The sequence below is a fragment of the Solea solea genome, unplaced genomic scaffold (assembly GCF_958295425.1).
Source record: "Solea solea unplaced genomic scaffold, fSolSol10.1 scaffold_48, whole genome shotgun sequence".
NCBI classification, from domain to species: domain Eukaryota; kingdom Metazoa; phylum Chordata; class Actinopteri; order Pleuronectiformes; family Soleidae; genus Solea; species Solea solea.
Window position 1 is genome coordinate 122,802 of NW_026704104.1, and position 13,454 is coordinate 136,255.

At 51.9% G+C, this 13,454-nt stretch overlaps 27 non-coding genes across 27 annotated transcripts; 20 read left to right on the forward strand and 7 right to left on the reverse strand.

Moving 5' to 3' along the window:
• The first annotated feature begins 172 nt into the window (after positions 1–172).
• LOC131452073 (U2 spliceosomal RNA) lies at positions 173–365 on the forward strand. Its single transcript, XR_009236898.1, has one exon. It is a non-coding gene; the product is annotated as a U2 spliceosomal RNA (small nuclear RNA).
• A 131-nt stretch (positions 366–496) lies between these two features.
• On the reverse strand, positions 497–615 carry LOC131451889 (5S ribosomal RNA). Its single transcript, XR_009236724.1, has one exon. It is a non-coding gene; the product is annotated as a 5S ribosomal RNA (ribosomal RNA).
• Positions 616–1,017: 402 nt separating this feature from the next.
• Positions 1,018–1,181, forward strand: LOC131451933 (U1 spliceosomal RNA). Its single transcript, XR_009236765.1, has one exon. It is a non-coding gene; the product is annotated as a U1 spliceosomal RNA (small nuclear RNA).
• Positions 1,182–1,828: 647 nt separating this feature from the next.
• LOC131451769 (U5 spliceosomal RNA) lies at positions 1,829–1,941 on the forward strand. The gene has a single exon (XR_009236607.1). It is a non-coding gene; the product is annotated as a U5 spliceosomal RNA (small nuclear RNA).
• A 179-nt stretch (positions 1,942–2,120) lies between these two features.
• On the forward strand, positions 2,121–2,313 carry LOC131452118 (U2 spliceosomal RNA). Its single transcript, XR_009236940.1, has one exon. It is a non-coding gene; the product is annotated as a U2 spliceosomal RNA (small nuclear RNA).
• A 149-nt stretch (positions 2,314–2,462) lies between these two features.
• LOC131451872 (5S ribosomal RNA) lies at positions 2,463–2,581 on the reverse strand. The gene has a single exon (XR_009236708.1). It is a non-coding gene; the product is annotated as a 5S ribosomal RNA (ribosomal RNA).
• Positions 2,582–2,983: 402 nt separating this feature from the next.
• Positions 2,984–3,147, forward strand: LOC131451934 (U1 spliceosomal RNA). The gene has a single exon (XR_009236766.1). It is a non-coding gene; the product is annotated as a U1 spliceosomal RNA (small nuclear RNA).
• A 647-nt stretch (positions 3,148–3,794) lies between these two features.
• Positions 3,795–3,907, forward strand: LOC131451804 (U5 spliceosomal RNA). The gene has a single exon (XR_009236641.1). It is a non-coding gene; the product is annotated as a U5 spliceosomal RNA (small nuclear RNA).
• Positions 3,908–4,086: 179 nt separating this feature from the next.
• LOC131452119 (U2 spliceosomal RNA) lies at positions 4,087–4,279 on the forward strand. Its single transcript, XR_009236941.1, has one exon. It is a non-coding gene; the product is annotated as a U2 spliceosomal RNA (small nuclear RNA).
• A 149-nt stretch (positions 4,280–4,428) lies between these two features.
• Positions 4,429–4,547, reverse strand: LOC131451873 (5S ribosomal RNA). Its single transcript, XR_009236709.1, has one exon. It is a non-coding gene; the product is annotated as a 5S ribosomal RNA (ribosomal RNA).
• Positions 4,548–4,949: 402 nt separating this feature from the next.
• On the forward strand, positions 4,950–5,113 carry LOC131451966 (U1 spliceosomal RNA). Its single transcript, XR_009236796.1, has one exon. It is a non-coding gene; the product is annotated as a U1 spliceosomal RNA (small nuclear RNA).
• Positions 5,114–5,760: 647 nt separating this feature from the next.
• On the forward strand, positions 5,761–5,873 carry LOC131451806 (U5 spliceosomal RNA). Its single transcript, XR_009236643.1, has one exon. It is a non-coding gene; the product is annotated as a U5 spliceosomal RNA (small nuclear RNA).
• Positions 5,874–6,052: 179 nt separating this feature from the next.
• LOC131452120 (U2 spliceosomal RNA) lies at positions 6,053–6,245 on the forward strand. Its single transcript, XR_009236942.1, has one exon. It is a non-coding gene; the product is annotated as a U2 spliceosomal RNA (small nuclear RNA).
• A 149-nt stretch (positions 6,246–6,394) lies between these two features.
• On the reverse strand, positions 6,395–6,513 carry LOC131451874 (5S ribosomal RNA). Its single transcript, XR_009236710.1, has one exon. It is a non-coding gene; the product is annotated as a 5S ribosomal RNA (ribosomal RNA).
• Positions 6,514–6,915: 402 nt separating this feature from the next.
• Positions 6,916–7,079, forward strand: LOC131451936 (U1 spliceosomal RNA). Its single transcript, XR_009236768.1, has one exon. It is a non-coding gene; the product is annotated as a U1 spliceosomal RNA (small nuclear RNA).
• Positions 7,080–7,726: 647 nt separating this feature from the next.
• On the forward strand, positions 7,727–7,839 carry LOC131451772 (U5 spliceosomal RNA). Its single transcript, XR_009236610.1, has one exon. It is a non-coding gene; the product is annotated as a U5 spliceosomal RNA (small nuclear RNA).
• Positions 7,840–8,018: 179 nt separating this feature from the next.
• Positions 8,019–8,211, forward strand: LOC131452075 (U2 spliceosomal RNA). Its single transcript, XR_009236899.1, has one exon. It is a non-coding gene; the product is annotated as a U2 spliceosomal RNA (small nuclear RNA).
• Positions 8,212–8,342: 131 nt separating this feature from the next.
• Positions 8,343–8,461, reverse strand: LOC131452237 (5S ribosomal RNA). Its single transcript, XR_009237054.1, has one exon. It is a non-coding gene; the product is annotated as a 5S ribosomal RNA (ribosomal RNA).
• A 402-nt stretch (positions 8,462–8,863) lies between these two features.
• On the forward strand, positions 8,864–9,027 carry LOC131451937 (U1 spliceosomal RNA). Its single transcript, XR_009236769.1, has one exon. It is a non-coding gene; the product is annotated as a U1 spliceosomal RNA (small nuclear RNA).
• Positions 9,028–9,674: 647 nt separating this feature from the next.
• On the forward strand, positions 9,675–9,787 carry LOC131451794 (U5 spliceosomal RNA). Its single transcript, XR_009236631.1, has one exon. It is a non-coding gene; the product is annotated as a U5 spliceosomal RNA (small nuclear RNA).
• A 179-nt stretch (positions 9,788–9,966) lies between these two features.
• LOC131452121 (U2 spliceosomal RNA) lies at positions 9,967–10,159 on the forward strand. The gene has a single exon (XR_009236943.1). It is a non-coding gene; the product is annotated as a U2 spliceosomal RNA (small nuclear RNA).
• Positions 10,160–10,308: 149 nt separating this feature from the next.
• Positions 10,309–10,427, reverse strand: LOC131452249 (5S ribosomal RNA). The gene has a single exon (XR_009237065.1). It is a non-coding gene; the product is annotated as a 5S ribosomal RNA (ribosomal RNA).
• A 402-nt stretch (positions 10,428–10,829) lies between these two features.
• LOC131452055 (U1 spliceosomal RNA) lies at positions 10,830–10,993 on the forward strand. The gene has a single exon (XR_009236881.1). It is a non-coding gene; the product is annotated as a U1 spliceosomal RNA (small nuclear RNA).
• Positions 10,994–11,640: 647 nt separating this feature from the next.
• Positions 11,641–11,753, forward strand: LOC131452279 (U5 spliceosomal RNA). Its single transcript, XR_009237093.1, has one exon. It is a non-coding gene; the product is annotated as a U5 spliceosomal RNA (small nuclear RNA).
• Positions 11,754–11,932: 179 nt separating this feature from the next.
• LOC131452123 (U2 spliceosomal RNA) lies at positions 11,933–12,125 on the forward strand. Its single transcript, XR_009236945.1, has one exon. It is a non-coding gene; the product is annotated as a U2 spliceosomal RNA (small nuclear RNA).
• Positions 12,126–12,274: 149 nt separating this feature from the next.
• On the reverse strand, positions 12,275–12,393 carry LOC131451875 (5S ribosomal RNA). The gene has a single exon (XR_009236711.1). It is a non-coding gene; the product is annotated as a 5S ribosomal RNA (ribosomal RNA).
• A 402-nt stretch (positions 12,394–12,795) lies between these two features.
• Positions 12,796–12,959, forward strand: LOC131451938 (U1 spliceosomal RNA). Its single transcript, XR_009236770.1, has one exon. It is a non-coding gene; the product is annotated as a U1 spliceosomal RNA (small nuclear RNA).
• Positions 12,960–13,454: the final 495 nt, after the last annotated feature.

Genomic DNA, 13,454 nt, shown 5'->3' on the forward strand with positions numbered 1-13,454 from the left:
TGAGTGTGTCAAATGTCAAGCAGCTGTCCGTCACGGCTCAGAGGTGCACTTAGATCACCTGGGGGTGGAGGTGAGCAGCAGCAGCCTTTGTTATGCGCACTTCAGAAACACGGCACCACAACAAGTAACTTGTGCGCCAAGATCTTGAGTTGGCCCCAGACACTGGTGGGCCATCGCTTCTCGGCCTTTTGGCTAAGATCAAGTGTAGTATCTGTTCTTATCAGTTTAATATCTGATATGTCCTCTATATGGGGATTAAATATTAAATACATTTTTGAGCATTGGGCGGTGAAACCTTGGGCTTGCTCTCTTCACTCCTTGCATTGACCTGGTATTGCAGTGCCACCAGGAACGGTGCACCGTTCTCTTTTTTTCTGTGAAAACCAAAGCAAGGCTGAAACTGGAAGGACATTAACGTGTGCCCGTGCGTCAACGTAACTGCAAGCCCACGTTTCTTGTAAGGAAGCAGCAGTGTAAAAGCGTGCTGCAGTGTAAAAGCTTACAGCACCTGGTATTCCCAGGCGGTCTCCCATCCAAGTACTAACCATGCCCGACCCTGCTTAGCTTCCGAGATCAGACGAGATCGGGCGTGCTCAGGGTGGTGTGGCCGTAAGCCGACGGGCAGGTGACACAGACTCCTTTTATAGACCAGGCAAGGCCCCCTGCTCGTGGAGGGGCTCAAAAGGCAGCCTTCCGAACACACTGCACTTGAGCCTTTATCGCCACTACCTGCTACACTCTATTCCAGTATTAGGAAGCTACACCGAGATGGGTAAGCTGCTGTTGGTGCCGTCAGGTGCAGTTGTTGCTGAATCGATAGGAAATGACAGCCAGGTATGCCAGTGAAAAGGTCGAGTGTTTCCTCTCCAATGTGTGCTGGAGGTTGAAGTTGAACACAGCACAGCCTTAACGAGCACCTGAGTCAAGGCATTGGACTCTGGGACTATCCATTTCCTGCACCATCAGCCAAAGAGCTGTGTCTGGGAACAGCCACCCAGTGCTGGGCAAGTACACCTCATACTTACCTGGCAGGGGAGATACCATGATCAAGAAGGTGGTTCACCCAGGGCGAGGCTCAGCCATTGCACTCTGGTTGTGCTGACCCCTGCAAATTCCCCAAACGTGGGAATCTTGACTGCATAATTTTTGCTAGTGGGGTACTGCGTCCGCGCTCTCCCCCGATGACGTAGTTGTAAGCAAAGGTCAGCCGCCCAAGGTTCCGCCTTGTGTGCCCATCTCCAGGCTTCTCACGTGCTCGCAGAGCGACGTCCCCAGTCTTTCCAAGTTGCTGGGAATGGGATGGTTGTGGGTGTTGTCTTTTAGCTCTAAGGAAATGTCATGCTCCCTTTCCCGGCTCTTTGTAGGTAGAACTGGATTGTTGGAGATGGATCCATGGCCATCATGCCAAGGGTTAATACTTTGGCGCTTGATCCGTCCACTCCTGTACATTGACCTGATATTGAAGCGATGCCAGGAGCAGCTCACCATTTCAGAAGCCCGGAGGAGTTGGGAAACGGCCCGGCAGTTTGTACTGCTCGGTGTGACACAGAGCTGCTTTGCTCATGCACTCACATGTACCACTAAACCTTGGAGGTGTCCCCCGTGAGCGAGGAATGTGCCACAGCCTCAGCGGTTGATAGAAAACTGCAGCACACAACCAACGGTAAGAATGCGCTTCCAAACATGCAGTCAAATGTGGGCGGTTGATTGGCCGGCAAACCAAAAACGTTGAAGAAAGGCTGTCCCAAGGTGGCCGGCCGGGCCGACCGAGACTGTGGTGACTCTGGCGGATAGACTCCTTGGCTGCTCTCAAGGAGAGGGGCTATGTTGACTCTGGTTTTTCTTCAATATGCTCAAGTCTTTCGCCTTTTACTAAAGACTTCCGTGGAGAGGAACGTCCAAGAGTTTAAGTTATTTTTGGTGGGCTTTGCTGTATGGCTGCGCCCTTTGAGTGTGTCAAATGTCAAGCAGCTGTCCGTCACGGCTCAGAGGTGCACTTAGATCACCTGGGGGTGGAGGTGAGCAGCAGCAGCCTTTGTTATGCGCACTTCAGAAACACGGCACCACAACAAGTAACTTGTGCGCCAAGATCTTGAGTTGGCCCCAGACACTGGTGGGCCATCGCTTCTCGGCCTTTTGGCTAAGATCAAGTGTAGTATCTGTTCTTATCAGTTTAATATCTGATATGTCCTCTATATGGGGATTAAATATTAAATGCATTTTTGAGCATTGGGCGGTGAAACCTTGGGCTTGCTCTCTTCACTCCTTGCATTGACCTGGTATTGCAGTGCCACCAGGAACGGTGCACCGTTCTCTTTTTTTCTGTGAAAACCAAAGCAAGGCTGAAACTGGAAGGACATTAACGTGTGCCCGTGCGTCAACGTAATTGCAAGCCCACGTTTCTTGTAAGGAAGCAGCAGTGTAAAAGCGTGCTGCAGTGTAAAAGCGTGCTGCAGTGTAAAAGCTTACAGCACCTGGTATTCCCAGGCGGTCTCCCATCCAAGTACTAACCAGACCCGACCCTGCTTAGCTTCCGAGATCAGACGAGATCGGGCGTGCTCAGGGTGGTGTGGCCGTAAGCCGACAGGCAGGTGACACAGACTCCTTTTATAGACCAGGCAAGGCCCCCTGCTCGTGGAGGGGCTCAAAAGGCAGCCTTCCGAACACACTGCACTTGAGCCTTTATCGCCACTACCTGCTACACTCTATTCCAGTATTAGGAAGCTACACCGAGATGGGTAAGCTGCTGTTGGTGCCGTCAGGTGCAGTTGTTGCTGAATCGATAGGAAATGACAGCCAGGTATGCCAGTGAAAAGGTCGAGTGTTTCCTCTCCAATGTGTGCTGGAGGTTGAAGTTGAACACAGCACAGCCTTAACGAGCACCTGAGTCAAGGCATTGGACTCTGGGACTATCCATTTCCTGCACCATCAGCCAAAGAGCTGTGTCTGGGAACAGCCACCCAGTGCTGGGCAAGTACACCTCATACTTACCTGGCAGGGGAGATACCATGATCAAGAAGGTGGTTCACCCAGGGCGAGGCTCAGCCATTGCACTCTGGTTGTGCTGACCCCTGCAAATTCCCCAAACGTGGGAATCTTGACTGCATAATTTTTGCTAGTGGGGTACTGCGTCCGCGCTCTCCCCCGATGACGTAGTTGTAAGCAAAGGTCAGCCGCCCAAGGTTCCGCCTTGTGTGCCCATCTCCAGGCTTCTCACGTGCTCGCAGAGCGACGTCCCCAGTCTTTCCAAGTTGCTGGGAATGGGATGGTTGTGGGTGTTGTCTTTTAGCTCTAAGGAAATGTCATGCTCCCTTTCCCGGCTCTTTGTAGGTAGAACTGGATTGTTGGAGATGGATCCATGGCCATCATGCCAAGGGTTAATACTTTGGCGCTTGATCCGTCCACTCCTGTACATTGACCTGATATTGAAGCGATGCCAGGAGCAGCTCACCATTTCAGAAGCCCGGAGGAGTTGGGAAACGGCCCGGCAGTTTGTACTGCTCGGTGTGACACAGAGCTGCTTTGCTCATGCACTCACATGTACCACTAAACCTTGGAGGTGTCCCCCGTGAGCGAGGAATGTGCCACAGCCTCAGCGGTTGATAGAAAACTGCAGCACACAACCAACGGTAAGAATGCGCTTCCAAACATGCAGTCAAATGTGGGCGGTTGATTGGCCGGCAAACCAAAAACGTTGAAGAAAGGCTGTCCCAAGGTGGCCGGCCGGGCCGACCGAGACTGTGGTGACTCTGGCGGATAGACTCCTTGGCTGCTCTCAAGGAGAGGGGCTATGTTGACTCTGATTTTTCTTCAATATGCTCAAGTCTTTCGCCTTTTACTAAAGACTTCCGTGGAGAGGAACGTCCAAGAGTTTAAGTTATTTTTGGTGGGCTTTGCTGTATGGCTGCGCCCTTTGAGTGTGTCAAATGTCAAGCAGCTGTCCGTCACGGCTCAGAGGTGCACTTAGATCACCTGGGGGTGGAGGTGAGCAGCAGCAGCCTTTGTTATGCGCACTTCAGAAACACGGCACCACAACAAGTAACTTGTGCGCCAAGATCTTGAGTTGGCCCCAGACACTGGTGGGCCATCGCTTCTCGGCCTTTTGGCTAAGATCAAGTGTAGTATCTGTTCTTATCAGTTTAATATCTGATATGTCCTCTATATGGGGATTAAATATTAAATGCATTTTTGAGCATTGGGCGGTGAAACCTTGGGCTTGCTCTCTTCACTCCTTGCATTGACCTGGTATTGCAGTGCCACCAGGAACGGTGCACCGTTCTCTTTTTTTCTGTGAAAACCAAAGCAAGGCTGAAACTGGAAGGACATTAACGTGTGCCCGTGCGTCAACGTAATTGCAAGCCCACGTTTCTTGTAAGGAAGCAGCAGTGTAAAAGCGTGCTGCAGTGTAAAAGCGTGCTGCAGTGTAAAAGCTTACAGCACCTGGTATTCCCAGGCGGTCTCCCATCCAAGTACTAACCAGACCCGACCCTGCTTAGCTTCCGAGATCAGACGAGATCGGGCGTGCTCAGGGTGGTGTGGCCGTAAGCCGACGGGCAGGTGACACAGACTCCTTTTATAGACCAGGCAAGGCCCCCTGCTCGTGGAGGGGCTCAAAAGGCAGCCTTCCGAACACACTGCACTTGAGCCTTTATCGCCACTACCTGCTACACTCTATTCCAGTATTAGGAAGCTACACCGAGATGGGTAAGCTGCTGTTGGTGCCGTCAGGTGCAGTTGTTGCTGAATCGATAGGAAATGACAGCCAGGTATGCCAGTGAAAAGGTCGAGTGTTTCCTCTCCAATGTGTGCTGGAGGTTGAAGTTAAACACAGCACAGCCTTAACGAGCACCTGAGTCAAGGCATTGGACTCTGGGACTATCCATTTCCTGCACCATCAGCCAAAGAGCTGTGTCTGGGAACAGCCACCCAGTGCTGGGCAAGTACACCTCATACTTACCTGGCAGGGGAGATACCATGATCAAGAAGGTGGTTCACCCAGGGCGAGGCTCAGCCATTGCACTCTGGTTGTGCTGAACCCTGCAAATTCCCCAAACGTGGGAATCTTGACTGCATAATTTTTGCTAGTGGGGTACTGCGTCCGCGCTCTCCCCCGATGACGTAGTTGTAAGCAAAGGTCAGCCGCCCAAGGTTCCGCCTTGTGTGCCCATCTCCAGGCTTCTCACGTGCTCGCAGAGCGACGTCCCCAGTCTTTCCAAGTTGCTGGGAATGGGATGGTTGTGGGTGTTGTCTTTTAGCTCTAAGGAAATGTCATGCTCCCTTTCCCGGCTCTTTGTAGGTAGAACTGGATTGTTGGAGATGGATCCATGGCCATCATGCCAAGGGTTAATACTTTGGCGCTTGATCCGTCCACTCCTGTACATTGACCTGATATTGAAGCGATGCCAGGAGCAGCTCACCATTTCAGAAGCCCGGAGGAGTTGGGAAACGGCCCGGCAGTTTGTACTGCTCGGTGTGACACAGAGCTGCTTTGCTCATGCACTCACATGTACCACTAAACCTTGGAGGTGTCCCCCGTGAGCGAGGAATGTGCCACAGCCTCAGCGGTTGATAGAAAACTGCAGCACACAACCAACGGTAAGAATGCGCTTCCAAACATGCAGTCAAATGTGGGCGGTTGATTGGCCGGCAAACCAAAAACGTTGAAGAAAGGCTGTCCCAAGGTGGCCGGCCGGGCCGACCGAGACTGTGGTGACTCTGGCGGATAGACTCCTTGGCTGCTCTCAAGGAGAGGGGCTATGTTGACTCTGATTTTTCTTCAATATGCTCAAGTCTTTCGCCTTTTACTAAAGACTTCCGTGGAGAGGAACGTCCAAGAGTTTAAGTTATTTTTGGTGGGCTTTGCTGTATGGCTGCGCCCTTTGAGTGTGTCAAATGTCAAGCAGCTGTCCGTCACGGCTCAGAGGTGCACTTAGATCACCTGGGGGTGGAGGTGAGCAGCAGCAGCCTTTGTTATGCGCACTTCAGAAACACGGCACCACAACAAGTAACTTGTGCGCCAAGATCTTGAGTTGGCCCCAGACACTGGTGGGCCATCGCTTCTCGGCCTTTTGGCTAAGATCAAGTGTAGTATCTGTTCTTATCAGTTTAATATCTGATATGTCCTCTATATGGGGATTAAATATTAAATGCATTTTTGAGCATTGGGCGGTGAAACCTTGGGCTTGCTCTCTTCACTCCTTGCATTGACCTGGTATTGCAGTGCCACCAGGAACGGTGCACCGTTCTCTTTTTTTCTGTGAAAACCAAAGCAAGGCTGAAACTGGAAGGACATTAACGTGTGCCCGTGCGTCAACGTAATTGCAAGCCCACGTTTCTTGTAAGGAAGCAGCAGTGTAAAAGCGTGCTGCAGTGTAAAAGCGTGCTGCAGTGTAAAAGCTTACAGCACCTGGTATTCCCAGGCGGTCTCCCATCCAAGTACTAACCAGACCCGACCCTGCTTAGCTTCCGAGATCAGACGAGATCGGGCGTGCTCAGGGTGGTGTGGCCGTAAGCCGACGGGCAGGTGACACAGACTCCTTTTATAGACCAGGCAAGGCCCCCTGCTCGTGGAGGGGCTCAAAAGGCAGCCTTCCGAACACACTGCACTTGAGCCTTTATCGCCACTACCTGCTACACTCTATTCCAGTATTAGGAAGCTACACCGAGATGGGTAAGCTGCTGTTGGTGCCGTCAGGTGCAGTTGTTGCTGAATCGATAGGAAATGACAGCCAGGTATGCCAGTGAAAAGGTCGAGTGTTTCCTCTCCAATGTGTGCTGGAGGTTGAAGTTAAACACAGCACAGCCTTAACGAGCACCTGAGTCAAGGCATTGGACTCTGGGACTATCCATTTCCTGCACCATCAGCCAAAGAGCTGTGTCTGGGAACAGCCACCCAGTGCTGGGCAAGTACACCTCATACTTACCTGGCAGGGGAGATACCATGATCAAGAAGGTGGTTCACCCAGGGCGAGGCTCAGCCATTGCACTCTGGTTGTGCTGACCCCTGCAAATTCCCCAAACGTGGGAATCTTGACTGCATAATTTTTGCTAGTGGGGTACTGCGTCCGCGCTCTCCCCCGATGACGTAGTTGTAAGCAAAGGTCAGCCGCCCAAGGTTCCGCCTTGTGTGCCCATCTCCAGGCTTCTCACGTGCTCGCAGAGCGACGTCCCCAGTCTTTCCAAGTTGCTGGGAATGGGATGGTTGTGGGTGTTGTCTTTTAGCTCTAAGGAAATGTCATGCTCCCTTTCCCGGCTCTTTGTAGGTAGAACTGGATTGTTGGAGATGGATCCATGGCCATCATGCCAAGGGTTAATACTTTGGCGCTTGATCCGTCCACTCCTGTACATTGACCTGATATTGAAGCGATGCCAGGAGCAGCTCACCATTTCAGAAGCCCGGAGGAGTTGGGAAACGGCCCGGCAGTTTGTACTGCTCGGTGTGACACAGAGCTGCTTTGCTCATGCACTCACATGTACCACTAAACCTTGGAGGTGTCCCCCGTGAGCGAGGAATGTGCCACAGCCTCAGCGGTTGATAGAAAACTGCAGCACACAACCAACGGTAAGAATGCGCTTCCAAACATGCAGTCAAATGTGGGCGGTTGATTGGCCGGCAAACCAAAAACGTTGAAGAAAGGCTGTCCCAAGGTGGCCGGCCGGGCCGACCGAGACTGTGGTGACTCTGGCGGATAGACTCCTTGGCTGCTCTCAAGGAGAGGGGCTATGTTGACTCTGGTTTTTCTTCAAAATGCTCAAGTCTTTCGCCTTTTACTAAAGACTTCCGTGGAGAGGAACGTCCAAGAGTTTAAGTTATTTTTGGTGGGCTTTGCAGTATGGCTGCGCCCTTTGAGTGTGTCAAATGTCAAGCAGCTGTCCGTCACGGCTCAGAGGTGCACTTAGATCACCTGGGGGTGGAGGTGAGCAGCAGCAGCCTTTGTTATGCGCACTTCAGAAACACGGCACCACAACAAGTAACTTGTGCGCCAAGATCTTGAGTTGGCCCCAGACACTGGTGGGCCATCGCTTCTCGGCCTTTTGGCTAAGATCAAGTGTAGTATCTGTTCTTATCAGTTTAATATCTGATATGTCCTCTATATGGGGATTAAATATTAAATACATTTTTGAGCATTGGGCGGTGAAACCTTGGGCTTGCTCTCTTCACTCCTTGCATTGACCTGGTATTGCAGTGCCACCAGGAACGGTGCACCGTTCTCTTTTTTTCTGTGAAAACCAAAGCAAGGCTGAAACTGGAAGGACATTAACGTGTGCCCGTGCGTCAACGTAACTGCAAGCCCACGTTTCTTGTAAGGAAGCAGCAGTGTAAAAGCGTGCTGCAGTGTAAAAGCTTACAGCACCTGGTATTCCCAGGCGGTCTCCCATCCAAGTACTAACCAGGCCCGACCCTGCTTAGCTTCCGAGATCAGACGAGATCGGGCGTGCTCAGGGTGGTGTGGCCGTAAGCCGACGGGCAGGTGACACAGACTCCTTTTATAGACCAGGCAAGGCCCCCTGCTCGTGGAGGGGCTCAAAAGGCAGCCTTCCGAACACACTGCACTTGAGCCTTTATCGCCACTACCTGCTACACTCTATTCCAGTATTAGGAAGCTACACCGAGATGGGTAAGCTGCTGTTGGTGCCGTCAGGTGCAGTTGTTGCTGAATCGATAGGAAATGACACCCAGGTATGCCAGTGAAAAGGTCGAGTGTTTCCTCTCCAATGTGTGCTGGAGGTTGAAGTTGAACACAGCACAGCCTTAACGAGCACCTGAGTCAAGGCATTGGACTCTGGGACTATCCATTTCCTGCACCATCAGCCAAAGAGCTGTGTCTGGGAACAGCCACCCAGTGCTGGGCAAGTACACCTCATACTTACCTGGCAGGGGAGATACCATGATCAAGAAGGTGGTTCACCCAGGGCGAGGCTCAGCCATTGCACTCTGGTTGTGCTGACCCCTGCAAATTCCCCAAACGTGGGAATCTTGACTGCATAATTTTTGCTAGTGGGGTACTGCGTCCGCGCTCTCCCCCGATGACGTAGTTGTAAGCAAAGGTCAGCCGCCCAAGGTTCCGCCTTGTGTGCCCATCTCCAGGCTTCTCACGTGCTCGCAGAGCGACGTCCCCAGTCTTTCCAAGTTGCTGGGAATGGGATGGTTGTGGGTGTTGTCTTTTAGCTCTAAGGAAATGTCATGCTCCCTTTCCCGGCTCTTTGTAGGTAGAACTGGATTGTTGGAGATGGATCCATGGCCATCATGCCAAGGGTTAATACTTTGGCGCTTGCTCCGTCCACTCCTGTACATTGACCTGATATTGAAGCGATGCCAGGAGCAGCTCACCATTTCAGAAGCCCGGAGGAGTTGGGAAACGGCCCGGCAGTTTGTACTGCTCGGTGTGACACAGAGCTGCTTTGCTCATGCACTCACATGTACCACTAAACCTTGGAGGTGTCCCCCGTGAGCGAGGAATGTGCCACAGCCTCAGCGGTTGATAGAAAACTGCAGCACACAACCAACGGTAAGAATGCGCTTCCAAACATGCAGTCAAATGTGGGCGGTTGATTGGCCGGCAAACCAAAAACGTTGAAGAAAGGCTGTCCCAAGGTGGCCGGCCGGGCCGACCGAGACTGTGGTGACTCTGGCGGATAGACTCCTTGGCTGCTCTCAAGGAGAGGGGCTATGTTGACTCTGGTTTTTCTTCAAAATGCTCAAGTCTTTCGCCTTTTACTAAAGACTTCTGTGGAGAGGAACGTCCAAGAGTTTAAGTTATTTTTGGTGGGCTTTGCTGTATGGCTGCGCCCTTTGAGTGTGTCAAATGTCAAGCAGCTGTCCGTCACGGCTCAGAGGTGCACTTAGATCACCTGGGGGTGGAGGTGAGCAGCAGCAGCCTTTGTTATGCGCACTTCAGAAACACGGCACCACAACAAGTAATTTGTGCGCCAAGATCTTGAGTTGGCCCCAGACACTGGTGGGCCATCGCTTCTCGGCCTTTTGGCTAAGATCAAGTGTAGTATCTGTTCTTATCAGTTTAATATCTGATATGTCCTCTATATGGGGATTAAATATTAAATGCATTTTTGAGCATTGGGCGGTGAAACCTTGGGCTTGCTCTCTTCACTCCTTGCATTGACCTGGTATTGCAGTGCCACCAGGAACGGTGCACCGTTCTCTTTTTTTCTGTGAAAACCAAAGCAAGGCTGAAACTGGAAGGACATTAACGTGTGCCCGTGCGTCAACGTAATTGCAAGCCCACGTTTCTTGTAAGGAAGCAGCAGTGTAAAAGCGTGCTGCAGTGTAAAAGCGTGCTGCAGTGTAAAAGCTTACAGCACCTGGTATTCCCAGGCGGTCTCCCATCCAAGTACTAACCAGGCCCGACCCTGCTTAGCTTCCGAGATCAGACGAGATCGGGCGTGCTCAGGGTGGTGTGGCCGTAAGCCGGCGGGCAGGTGACACAGACTCCTTTTATAGACCAGGCAAGGCCCCCTGCTCGTGGAGGGGCTCAAAAGGCAGCCTTCCGAACACACTGCACTTGAGCCTTTATCGCCACTACCTGCTACACTCTATTCCAGTATTAGGAAGCTACACCGAGATGGGTAAGCTGCTGTTGGTGCCGTCAGGTGCAGTTGTTGCTGAATCGATAGGAAATGACAGCCAGGTATGCCAGTGAAAAGGTCGAGTGTTTCCTCTCCAATGTGTGCTGGAGGTTGAAGTTGAACACAGCACAGCATTAACGAGCACCTGAGTCAAGGCATTGGACTCTGGGACTATCCATTTCCTGCACCATCAGCCAAAGAGCTGTGTCTGGGAACAGCCACCCAGTGCTGGGCAAGTACACCTCATACTTACCTGGCAGGGGAGATACCATGATCAAGAAGGTGGTTCACCCAGGACGAGGCTAAGCCATTGCACTTTGGTTGTGCTGACCCCTGCAAATTCCCCAAACGTGGGAATCTTGACTGCATAATTTTTGCTAGTGGGGTACTGCGTCCGCGCTCTCCCCCGATGACGTAGTTGTAAGCAAAGGTCAGCCGCCCAAGGTTCCGCCTTGTGTGCCCATCTCCAGGCTTCTCACGTGCTCGCAGAGCGAAGTCCCCAGTCTTTCCAAGTTGCTGGGAATGGGATGGTTGTGGGTGTTGTCTTTTAGCTCTAAGGAAATGTCATGCTCCCTTTCCCGGCTCTTTGTAGGTAGAACTGGATTGTTGGAGATGGATCCATGGCCATCATGCCAAGGGTTAATACTTTGGCGCTTGCTCCGTCCACTCCTGTACATTGACCTGATATTGAAGCGATGCCAGGAGCAGCTCACCATTTCAGAAGCCCGGAGGAGTTGGCAAACGGCCCGGCAGTTTGTACTGCTCGGTGTGACACAGAGCTGCTTTGCTCATGCACTCACATGTACCACTAAACCTTGGAGGTGTCCCCCGTGAGCGAGGAATGTGCCACAGCCTCAGCGGTTGATAGAAAACTGCAGCACACAACCAACGGTAAGAATGCGCTTCCAAACATGCAGTCAAATGTGGGCGGTTGATTGGCCGGCAAACCAAAAACGTTGAAGAAAGGCTGTCCCAAGGTGGCCGGCCGGGCCGACCGAGACTGTGGTGACTCTGGCGGATAGACTCCTTGGCTGCTCTCAAGGAGAGGGGCTATGTTGACTCTGGTTTTTCTTCAAAATGCTCAAGTCTTTCGCCTTTTACTAAAGACTTCCGTGGAGAGGAACGTCCAAGAGTTTAAGTTATTTTTGGTGGGCTTTGCTGTATGGCTGCGCCCTTTGAGTGTGTCAAATGTCAAGCAGCTGTCCGTCACGGCTCAGAGGTGCACTTAGATCACCTGGGGGTGGAGGTGAGCAGCAGCAGCCTTTGTTATGCGCACTTCAGAAACACGGCACCACAACAAGTAACTTGTGCGCCAAGATCTTGAGTTGGCCCCAGACACTGGTGGGCCATCGCTTCTCGGCCTTTTGGCTAAGATCAAGTGTAGTATCTGTTCTTATCAGTTTAATATCTGATATGTCCTCTATATGGGGATTAAATATTAAATGCATTTTTGAGCATTGGGCGGTGAAACCTTGGGCTTGCTCTCTTCACTCCTTGCATTGACCTGGTATTGCAGTGCCACCAGGAACGGTGCACCGTTCTCTTTTTTTCTGTGAAAACCAAAGCAAGGCTGAAACTGGAAGGACATTAACGTGTGCCCGTGCGTCAACGTAATTGCAAGCCCACGTTTCTTGTAAGGAAGCAGCAGTGTAAAAGCGTGCTGCAGTGTAAAAGCGTGCTGCAGTGTAAAAGCTTACAGCACCTGGTATTCCCAGGCGGTCTCCCATCCAAGTACTAACCAGACCCGACCCTGCTTAGCTTCCGAGATCAGACGAGATCGGGCGTGCTCAGGGTGGTGTGGCCGTAAGCCGACGGGCAGGTGACACAGACTCCTTTTATAGACCAGGCAAGGCCCCCTGCTCGTGGAGGGGCTCAAAAGGCAGCCTTCCGAACACACTGCACTTGAGCCTTTATCGCCACTACCTGCTACACTCTATTCCAGTATTAGGAAGCTACACCGAGATGGGTAAGCTGCTGTTGGTGCCGTCAGGTGCAGTTGTTGCTGAATCGATAGGAAATGACAGCCAGGTATGCCAGTGAAAAGGTCGAGTGTTTCCTCTCCAATGTGTGCTGGAGGTTGAAGTTGAACACAGCACAGCCTTAACGAGCACCTGAGTCAAGGCATTGGACTCTGGGACTATCCATTTCCTGCACCATCAGCCAAAGAGCTGTGTCTGGGAACAGCCACCCAGTGCTGGGCAAGTACACCTCATACTTACCTGGCAGGGGAGATACCATGATCAAGAAGGTGGTTCACCCAGGGCGAGGCTCAGCCATTGCACTCTGGTTGTGCTGACCCCTGCAAATTCCCCAAACGTGGGAATCTTGACTGCATAATTTTTGCTAGTGGGGTACTGCGTCCGCGCTCTCCCCCGATGACGTAGTTGTAAGCAAAGGTCAGCCGCCCAAGGTTCCGCCTTGTGTGCCCATCTCCAGGCTTCTCACGTGCTCGCAGAGCGACATCCCCAGTCTTTCCAAGTTGCTGGGAATGGGATGGTTGTGGGTGTTGTCTTTTAGCTCTAAGGAAATGTCATGCTCACTTTCCCGGCTCTTTGTAGGTAGAACTGGATTGTTGGAGATGGATCCATGGCCATCATGCCAAGGGTTAATACTTTGGCGCTTGCTCCGTCCACTCCTGTACATTGACCTGATATTGAAGCGATGCCAGGAGCAGCTCACCATTTCAGAAGCCCGGAGGAGTTGGGAAACGGCCCGGCAGTTTGTACTGCTCGGTGTGACACAGAGCTGCTTTGCTCATGCACTCACATCTACCACTAAACCTTGGAGGTGTCCCCCGTGAGCGAGGAATGTGCCACAGCCTCAGCGGTTGATAGAAAACTGCAGCACACAACCAACGGTAAGAATGCGCT